Source organism: Parasteatoda tepidariorum, chromosome 1 (assembly GCF_982258835.1).
Source record: "Parasteatoda tepidariorum strain Cologne lab strain chromosome 1, Ptep-v5.0, whole genome shotgun sequence".
In the NCBI taxonomy this organism is placed as follows: Eukaryota; Metazoa; Arthropoda; class Arachnida; order Araneae; family Theridiidae; genus Parasteatoda; species Parasteatoda tepidariorum.
The window spans coordinates 67043059-67054423 of record NC_141755.1 but is presented as its reverse complement, the minus strand read 5'-3'; positions in this window follow the sequence as shown (position 1 = coordinate 67054423).

The following is an 11365-nucleotide window of genomic DNA, read 5'->3' as shown; positions in this document are numbered from 1 at the left end:
GAAGGGTTTTATTATTTGACATATTTGATTACAAAATCTTTAACTTAATTTAAGATTTGTTTAGTTATCAACTTTAGTATGAATTATCAATATTAGATTAGTATGAAGCAAACGGTTAACATCCAAGGTAGATTATTGATCTACAGTTACCATGTGATCGATGGTTTGAAACATCAATTAAAATAAAACAGAAGAAGACATAAAAATGAGTTTTGCTGCATTCTGCTTATTAAACTAGTAATTTCTTCTGACCAAACTTCAAACTTAGTAATAATTTACGACAAAAGATGGCGCTACTAAATGGGAAAACTGTAAAATAATGTTTTTAACATAATCGCCATAAGTAGCAAAAACGTAATGCAGTTTGGAACAAAATTATTAGACGCTATGAAAATATTTTAGTTAGGATATTTTGACAAGTAGCAAAAACATTCTTCTACATTCGTTTTTTTTCTATAAAGAACGTTATATGTCAAATAATTTTTTTGTGTGAAAAATATAAGCTGGTTCCTTAGTAGAACGCAACAAATCATTCATATCTGTCTCCTTCTAATTTCTTATATTGATTTTACAAATCGTTGGTCATTTCTGTATACCTGGTTCGATGTAACTTATTTAGTAAATGTACTTTTACTAAATAAGGCCATCTTGTCATCATAAAATAGTTAAAATTATCTTCATAATAAAAGAAAATTGCACGTATTATTTTACCTAGTCCAAAAATGTATCTGCTGCTTTATCCTTGAAAATGTCTTTCTTACATAAGTCTATTTGTTCATTAAAAAAACTGAATATCAGTGCAAAAAAATACGCTTTCATTTATTGGAGTCCTTCAACCAATATATGCCTTTCCGTTTTTTGAACCCTTTCCAACTTTCTTTTATAATCCTGTATGCTTTCCTTTGCTCAGCTTTAACCGTCCTGAACTTAAAGTAAAATTCCAAGCCCCTAAATGGATTTTTCTTTCAAAAAATAAATGGACTGAGAAGTATTAAAACATTTCCCTAAAAACCACAGATCATATGTCTTGAAAGTTTAGACGCCAGCATTTTTTTAAACGAAAACAGGTTGATTCTGTTCTTGCAGTGTTCCATTCCTACGCGCTTTTCACAACAATGTTAATTATTTTTCTGGGTTTAAATAATAACTGTTTTGGAACTTTTAGTGAGAATTTTTTCTATGAAGACAAATTTTCTTGATGATTCTACTGTAATTAACATATATTTTCTCTCTTCATAAATGTAACTATGTTATTATTTAAGAAAAGGTATAATTTATCATTATTTTACGGTAAGACAGCATATAAGATTTCTTTTTAAGGCAAGATCGGATTAAACTTCAAAATTTTCCTAAAATGTCTTCTGTTTCTTTATAAATGTTCAGTCTCTTTTTTAAATAATAGCTTCAAGGAAAACATTGATTGCAACTATGAAGTACATTTAAATATTATTAATTATTTGCAAGGAAAGTAAAAAAAAAATGTAGTTTCAAATTAGGATTTCCATTGGTGAAGAAAGAGGGATGTTTAAGGTACTCGACTTGGTACAAATCTGCAGTTTCGAAGAAAATTTCAATTTTTATTTTTATTTTCCATAATTGAAATTTAAGTTTATTAGCTTTCTTAAAACTTTAAAATTTTGATCTTCTATTTTATTTTATTTTTATTTCTAAAATGAAGTTATAGTTGTTTTTTTTTATATGCTAACAGACTAAACCGAAACTAGAAGCAAACTCCTGAAATTAAAACTAAAAAGTTTTTTGTTTTGTTTTGAGTATTTGAATCCTTGTTTATTTGAATAAATTTTATTTTAAAGACAAATAAAATTCATTTTCAGAAATTAATTTTCGCCTTTTTAATTTTTTGATGGCAGTATTTTCTTACTTTTCCGACTTTTCTTGCATTTTAAATACATTTTTTTGAAGAATGTTGATTTTGTAAAATTTTCTTTTCGCTGACACACGTTACAAAACAAAAAATTGTTATACATTTCTTTGAAATTTTGTAAGTAGATTTTGCATAATGTTTGCGATATATTGAACTAAAAGATAAGATCTAAATGTGTTTTTGTTATTTTTTTAATCAAGATTTAAGTAAAAATTTTTAGAATTTCTCTTTAAAAAATTCAATATTAAGCAATGTATTTAGTTCAATTTCATTGCTTTTTTAAGAATTTAGATCTTAATAATCTTCTTCGATTCATAAGAAATTAGAAATTTTAACTGAGTTTTTTTGAGAAAAAAAACTTAATCGAAACCACGCGGATAATCAAGTTTATAATTAGCTTCTTTGCATTCGATTATTAAATTATTAGATATTTAACTAACTTCATTATGATATATACTATTAACTAACTTCATTATGAATATAATAAATTGTATTAAAGTAGGTTCTCTTTTATTTGTAACCAAATAATTCGATAACTGCTATATTTAGAATTTCTCTTTAAAAATTCAATACTAAACAATGTATTTAGTTCTATTTCATCGTTTTTTTTTAAGAATTTAGATCAAAACCCAGATAATCACATTATTAATCTAGGAAAAAATTGTTTTGAGATTTATGCTTTACGATTTTCCTTGAGCTGTAAGCGTGACATGAAAATTTTGCAGTTTTTAATCTCAAACCTGTCCTTATTTTGAACTATTTTGAAAAATATTTCATACATTTTAAAAAATTAACTTTAATCTTATAATTTTAGGATCCCTGCTTACCAAACATAAAATTAGAATTCCAATTGTGCTTTTTTTTTTTTTTAAATTTTTTTTGTCTAAACCAGACGGTTAAGTTTATAATGAACTTCTTTGCATTAGATTATAAAATTATTAGATATTTAACTAACTTTATTGCGATATTTATATAATACATTTTATTAAAGCAGTTTCTCTTTTATTTGTCATCAAATAATTAGAAACTGCTATGATATATATTGTCTGTTTATTAAAGGTTAAAATATCATAACTTGTGTTTGATTAAGTAGAAAAGGTCAAGGTTCACAACGTGATGGCATCAACGCAATTACGAAGTGCGGAAATAAGGTTGATCCTGATGAGAATGTGTTAGACCGGAATCATGAAGCTAAAACAACGACTTAGGTTTATTAGAACCTTTTCGACGAAAACCATTTCTTGTCAAGAAATGTCTTTATTCTATTAAAAATATTGTTTATGAATTTGGCTAAAATGGGTAACATTTGCCCAAGTCCGTACTAGCATCAAAATCAATGAATGATAAAATTAATATATTGTAAATTACGTTTTTCAAGAATACTGAAATATTGCATTTAAATTCAGCTAAATTAAGCATCATTTGTCAAAGTCTATATTAGAATCTATATCAATGAATAATAAAATAAAATAAATGTGTTATAAACAACGTGTTTCAAGAATGCTGATATATTGTTTATTAATTCGATTAAAATAGGTATCATTTGCCCAAGTCGGTACTAGAATCAAAATCAATGAATAATAAAATTAATATTTTGCAAATTACGCTTTTCAAGAATGCTGAAATATTGATTGCAAATTTGATTAAATTAGGTATCATTTGTTGTTGTTGTTGTAGTTCATTTACATCACACTAGAGCTGCACAATGGGCTATTGGCGAAAGTCTGGGAAACATCCCTGAGGATTATCCAAAGGCATGCCATCACGATTTTGATCTTCTGCAGAGGTGATGGCACCCCTGCTTCGGTAACCCGACGACCTGCACGCGAAGTCGAGCACTTTACGGTAGAACAGTTTAACGAGGACCAATACCGCGCACCATCTGTCCCTACGCAAACTAATCCAAGTGGTCACCCACCCGCACACTGACCGCAGCCAGCGATGCTTGATTTCCATGATCTGCTGGGAACCGTGTCGTAACGATCAGTCCACTGCGGGACAGGTATCATTTGTCAAAGTCGATATTAGAATCTAGATCAATGAATAATAAAATAAAATAAAAGTTTATAAACTACGTGTTTCAAGAATGCTGAAATATTGTTTATGAATTTGGTTGAAATGGGTATCATTTTCTAAAGTCGGTAGTAGAATCAAAATCAATAAGTAATAAAATAATATAAAAGTATTTTAAACAACGTTTTCCAAAAATATAAAAAAAAAGAAAGAAAATGATTTTAGCTAAACGTAATGCATACATTGGAATTTTCGATGGTAATAAAAGTTTATTACAAAAGTGATGAAACCTAGTATTTTCATTTTAGTTCTAACTGGAACAAAATTATTTTCTTCTTTTTAGCAAACTTGTAAAAAGTGCAGTTTTCGAGTTTTTTATGTTGTGATTTTCTTCTTTTTAGTTTTCTATCAGTAGTTTATATGTACAGGAAAGTTGTCGAAACTTCAATTGGCTTTAAAATGATGAAGAATTTTACCTGAACTATATAAAGAGTAATTGTATATTACACCGAAGAGCCATTACATTATGACCACCCTTCATCTATAACAATGGGCTCGCCCAGGTTTTCATGGTTTCTCGCCCAGGAGCAATGTTTTCATGGGGCACATTTGAACCCATAATCCTCATAGAACAATCCCTGACGTCTGTAAGCTACTTGAACATAGTTGCAGACCAGGTTCACCCATTCATGACAACAGTTTTACCTGCGGGGGATGGTGTTTACCAACAGGATAATACACCATGTCATAAGGGTCGAATCGTCATGGATTGGTTCGAGGAACATTCCAGTGACTTTCAAGTCATGTCTTGGCCCCCAAATTCACTTGACCTTAATCCAATAGAGCATTTGTGGTCCTACTTGGAAAATCAAATTCGTGCCTGCCACGCTACCCCCTCGCAATGTGAGGGAATTGCAGGACCAGTTGGTGAGAGCTTGGTACCAGATACCTCAGACTACCTATCAGTACCTTGTGGAATCAATGCCACGGCGGGTGCTAGCAGTTTTGAGGGCTAAAGGTGGTCCTGCATGTTTCTAGCAGGGTGGTCATAATGTAATGGCTCTTCGGTGTATATCGTTATTAGACACTGACTTCTAGTTGAAGTTTAAACACTGTATTCAGAGAGTGTTAAAAATGTTGATTTATGATAAATTATATTCAGCGTTTAATTGGAGACATCAGTTCTGCTTGGAACGATCATGAAATGACAAAAATTGTGTATTTTCATACAACATCAAGATCCTATTGCTATGCTTTCAACCCTTTAACGAATCGGAAACTTTAATTTTACTTTCAACGGTAAAGAAAGAAACTTTTACTGTCATTCAGCTTAGAGTTTGTTAAAATTTGAGTATTCGAGGTAATCGGAAAATTGCCAAAATTTCGATTGATGATGAATTCCCTGTAGCCATAATAAGACTTCAGTTGAAATAGTCAGGAAACATTCAGCTTGAAATAGTCAGGAAACGATTAAAAATTACGTTGCCATCAAGCACTCAGCTCAAGATTAGATTTGGGCTTTCTAGTTAGCTGGGAAATAATCGAAATTTCTATGGACGATAAATTCTATTTGGCAATAAACGGAAGATAAATTCTTCTTTTAGTGGTCTGGAAATAATTGAAACTTGTGTTGTCAACATGCATATAACTCCTGTAAGCATTTGATTGGTCTATCTGCTCAAAAAAAGGTCTGATCTTTGATAGCAAGATTCACATTAGACTCACAAGACTCACATTACAAAGTTGCAGTTAATAGAGAATGAGGAAATATCATTGTTTTACTGTAGAATATGACAAAGAAAGAAATCTTTGAATTTATCTAAGAATAAATTGACAAAATTATGACTGATAAAGAAAGAGAGTTATCTTTTATTATAAACATTGCTGAAAACATCTTTTAAAATACTACCATTTCAAACGTAGTTAACACGATAAAATCAAAGTGTTACACGCATATTTGCAATAACTTAACAAAATTGCACGTAAATTATCTACTGGTTCGTTAATTATCACAGAGTTTAAAATATGTATTGTCGAGATATCGTGCTTGAAATTTAATGTGAATAAGCAGAATCTTAATCAAGCATCCTATGAACAACCAGTGATAGAGAGGTGAAATGCTTCGAAATTTTATAACCATATGCATTTTTAACTATGCATTTTAGGCTCATTTGAAGAAAATAACTTATTTTAACTTAAATTTTTTCTTTTAATTTATCAAAATATATTTTGTGCTCAAATTTAGAATTACTGTTTCAAATAAAAATAATTCTTTTTAATTTTATCAAGATGAAGTTAAGTAGGATATTTTTCATTTAAAAATAAAGACTTCAGCGTGCATATTCAATAAGGCTGGTTAAAACATCCGTAATAAAGCTGTGCTAAATAATATGCCAATTATTTATTTTCGATTAAACTTATATCTTAAAAAATGGTAATTATATATATATATATATATATATATATATATATATATATATATATATATATATATATATATATATATATATATATATATATATATATATATATATATATATGTAGTTTTCGTATTTTTAATATTAAAATGGAAACAAATAAAAAACAAAGTTTTAATGTTATTAAAATATTGTCATCATTTTTTAATTTTTTAAAGAGCAGTTCGAACCCTGCTATGAAGTTTTTGCAATTGAAATTTGAACCCATTTCCTACCAACTAGAGTACTTAAAATCTCTACTAGAGATCTGTGCCTGTTGATTCGTAACAAACGGAATTCATCGAAATATTAGTGCCGAAAAGAAATTGCGTCAATCAATCATGGTCCCCCCCCTTTCAACTAATAGGAGAATTCAACTTTTAATTGAAATTTTACACCGAAGGGCTATTACATTATGACCACCCTGCTAATAACATGTAGGACTACCTCAAAACTGCTAGCACTCGCCGTGGCATTGATTCCACAAGGTGCTGATAGGTAGTCTGAGGTATCAGGTACCAAGCGCTCACCAACTGGTCCTGCAATTCCCTCACATTGGGAGGATGCAGAGTGGCAGCACGAACTTGGTTTTTCAAGTAGGACCACAAATGCTCTATTGGATTAAGGTCAGGAGAATTTGGGGGTCAAGACATGACTTGAAAGTCACTGAAATGTTCCTCTATGATTCGACCCTTATGACATGGTGCATTATCCTGTTGGCAAACACCATCCCCCGCAGGAAAAACTGTTGCCATGAATGGGTGAACCCGGTCTACAACTATGTTCAAGTAGCTTACAGACGTCAGGGATTGTTCTCTGAGGATTATGGGTCCTAATGTGCCCCATGAAAACATTGTTTCTGGGCGAGAAACCATGAACACCTGGGCGAGCCGATTGTTATAGATGGATGGTGGTCATAATGTAATGGCTCTTCGGTGTATATTGCAGAAGAACACAAGTTTTAATAGTTTTCTGATTGCTAAAAGTTGAATTTATCGCCGCATTATCACTTAAGTGACTAAATCACTAATCAAAATTTTCACTACTTCGCGACTAGATAGAATGCTCAAATTTTAATTGAAGCTCTGTTTTGGAAGACAATACAAGATTCAATTCTTTTCTGCCCTCTAAATGCAAGATTTATCGTAACTCAAAAACCCAGAAACTTCCCGAATTACTGGAGTATTTTAATTTTGTTTTGGAGCTTTGTACTGAATCACAATAGAAGTTTCAATTGTCTCCAAACAGCTTCAAATCGACTCTCAAAATTTTGACTTCTTTCTCCCTGGTAACTTAATTGATATTTTAACTGAAGGGTTGGTTACTTAATTGATACTTTAACTTGGTGGGTAAGAAACAATTTTTGAAGGTACATTGTAAGCAAAATATATCTCCAATTTATTACCTATCAAGATTTCAACTGCTTTTCTAATTAATCGAGCTAACTAAAACTAAAAAAGAGAAAAGAGGAAAATAAAATCGAAATTTGAATTGAAAAATCGAATCGAACTACAATTTTCAAGCGGATTAAAGAGAGAAAAAGTTTTCCTTCTCTTTTTCCTTTGCTACACCTAAAAACATAAAACGTACGGCACATCATTTTCGAAATTAACTTACATTACCACAGAAATTCTCTCCCTTATGTACTTCAAATGTGATGTCCGCGAAAGGTTTTCATTTAATTTTGACAGAGTTATAATTATTTTCCCTTCTTATTTCCCTTGAAAAACGCAATTGGAATAAAATATTCGATGAAACAAAATAAAGTTTTTTAAATTTTTTTTTATCGGAGCAAAAATAATTTTCTTCCCGATATTGCAAAAAAAAGAAACTATTTTTGATATTAAAAAAAGCAATCAAATGATTGTTAAGTGTTAAAAGGTTAAACGAAAAAATGCATAAGAAATAGTTATGCAAAATTCATGAAGTAATAATTCCTCCTTATATTTTTTAAATTTTTAATAAAGGAAAAATTTGAGATTTAAAGGCTTAGGTGTGTTAATTCACAACCCAAAAAATACTTTACTGATATTTCATATAATTTAAATGTAGAAGAATTAATTTCAAAATTCATTCTAATAAAAATATTCATATGAATTACTGTTTTTTAATGATTACAAACCGCAAACCTTATAGCTAGAAAATTAATAGGATTTGCAAATCAATTACTAACTATCTCCCTATTTAAGATGATTCTATGTAATGGGTATCGTATTTCTTTTTCTATAATTGAAATATGAATTATGGCTTCGAAATGTAATTACAAAGTTTCAGAAGCTTTTGATGAATAACCCAATGCGTGATAATTCTCGGGTTGAATATGAATTGTTATAATTAATATTAGCTCCTATCAAAGTATTCACGGGAATAAACTTAACGATACAGACAAATTCGGAATGAAATATTTTTCTTTGTAAGTAATAATTTTTTTAATATTTGATAAAAATTAATGTGAATTTAAAATCCGTTTTTTTTTTCAGGAAACATTATAAACACGTTGCTAAATTTTCAACGTTAGAAGTTTTGCTATAATTGGCTGAAGGTGCATTCTCTGAGACTTTAAAAAGAGGGAGAAGTTATTTAAAGTCAAATCTTCTGTCAAAGTCAAAGTCAATGTTAATACTTAAAAAAATATCGCTTTAAATTTTTATTTAAACCGGATGAATACCAATTTCTTATCTAAAATACTTCTTGTCGAAAAATTGCTAACTTGTTTTGGATATGTTTTTTCTATGAAACAGAGGATAGAAAAAGAAGTCTGAAAATTAGGTCTGTATTTCTTAGGTCTGTATTTGAAGTTAACTCTAGTTTGTCTGTAGTAAGAACACCCCCAGTTATTCGCCTGGACCAGTGGAGATTACTATGGCAAAGAGGTATAAGTATGTCAATTAGGGGTGTGGGGTTCACTGTTTAGGGCTGGTTTTGGTTTGGGTCGGAGAGCGAAAGGGAATATTTTTCTTCGGTCTATTGTGTTATTCATAGAGTGAAGAGAAGCTACCCTCCCTGAAATGCGAGACAGTTCTTACCGTAGTCAAACTATAAGTACATTACTGTAGCCATCGTGCAAAAAATTATATGAAATTGACAGAATAACAATTGTTTTAAAGAATTAGTACGAATATATTACTAAAAATGTCTTTTTCCCCCAATCTCCACCTGTGGTAACATCCATCAATTCAAGCATTTACAGGGCGATTTTGTAGACCTCTCTTTCAGGGGCACCATATTAGGTGGGCCAACATCGCTCCCACAGTGAGGACAGATAGTACAGAGAAGGAAAGAACATCCATGCCTTGCCCGGGATTCGAACCCAGAACTTTTCTGATGCAAGGACAGTTTCCAGCCTCCTACACAGGCCGGTAGGCTTACTAAAAATGCGCTTGATTTTAAAACGAAATATTTTTGGAATGAAGTCATTAAATTTGTTCTATCACCAATTAAAATATGAGATGTCAGTATGCAAACAAACAAAAAATGAATAGATAAATAAAACTACAACAGCGGAAAAATAAGTAAAATATGTAACTACATGCACTGTGAAAAATTTTTTTTTTACCTCTGCTCTAAAAATGGTAGTAACTATACCCAAAAATTTTTTTTCAGCGCAGAATTTTGAATTACTCCACAAACATGAGTGAAATATGACACTCAATACGAAATATGTCTGTCTGTAATTAAATATTTAAAGAAACACTCGAAATTAACAATACTGTAAAATTCCGTAAACCCTAACTTGTATTCAACCCCCAAAATTTCTTTGAATCGAAAAGAAGTTATAAATTTTCTTCCTTCATGTAATTCAATATTTATTATATTTTACGTACCATTATAGGATACAGATAATATTAATTTCAAATCTTATCAAAAACAAACATTGACATTGAAACTTTTTTAAAATTATCTTTGAACTGAATATTATTTGGGATTATTTCCCTGAGATCTATGTTATTCTTTCAAATAGTTAAGAGGTGTAGGGATGTTGAAATTAAGCCTTGATGTACTAAATATATTTTTAGAAAGAATGAAAGCATGTGTTTCATATAATATCTCCTCCTTATTTGAGCGTTTATATTTGGTTTTAAAATATGCTTATATTGTAATAACGTTCAAGGTATAAAATTCTCATAAATTATAAGTCTGTATGGAATTCTTATCAGTTAGGTTTAATTCTGCTGTTCTGTTCTAGTCTATCTGACTTGAAATGTTTTAACTAACCTTTGCAAAATGACTGTATGAAGAATTTTGATTGCTTTTCCGTTCCTTCATAAGTGGAGGAATTAAATTTATTAGATCCATTAAAAGGATTTTCATGTATTTTAACATTTTCTATCATACGGTGTTTTATTTTTCGACTTCTTTCATTCGATTTTCTTAAAATTTCTGTCTGGATCAATATGATCCAGACCTATATTTTTCGTAATTTTGCTTAAATTACTGATAGTGTTACTACTTCACTCGGAAATGTTAAGAATGAATGAAGTATATAAACATGTTTCACATAATATTAAAATTTTAGTCAATGTCAAATAACGTGGTATCTAGACAGTGTGTTCTATGAGGTAAACGTGCTCCTATAACAGCGTGATATCCGAGCATCGAACTAAGCCGATGAGAAAAGTAGATTGCAATATTATTACTTCTGACTCAATTTGTATAATAAGCTTGAAAGTTTAACTATAATTTGGTAATTAATTCTCCTTTTAGATGGCGCCACTGAAAAACAAGAAGGGCCCCCTTCTGCTTTAAACTCACTTGGTTCTACCGAATTAAGGCTTGCTGCTTTGGCAAGTAGCATTAGTAAAAACAACAACAATTCTTTTTTAATTCTCTGGTCACTTTAATTCTTCTTTAGTTATAATAACATGCTCAGATGTTAATACATATTCAATTGTTAGATTTGGAGACATAAGAAGTACATTTGAATCTGTATTTCAGTTTTCCATCCTGCATAATATTAACTAAATATTTTTCAGAATGATACTGCAGAAGCCAAGTCATCATCTTTGATCAA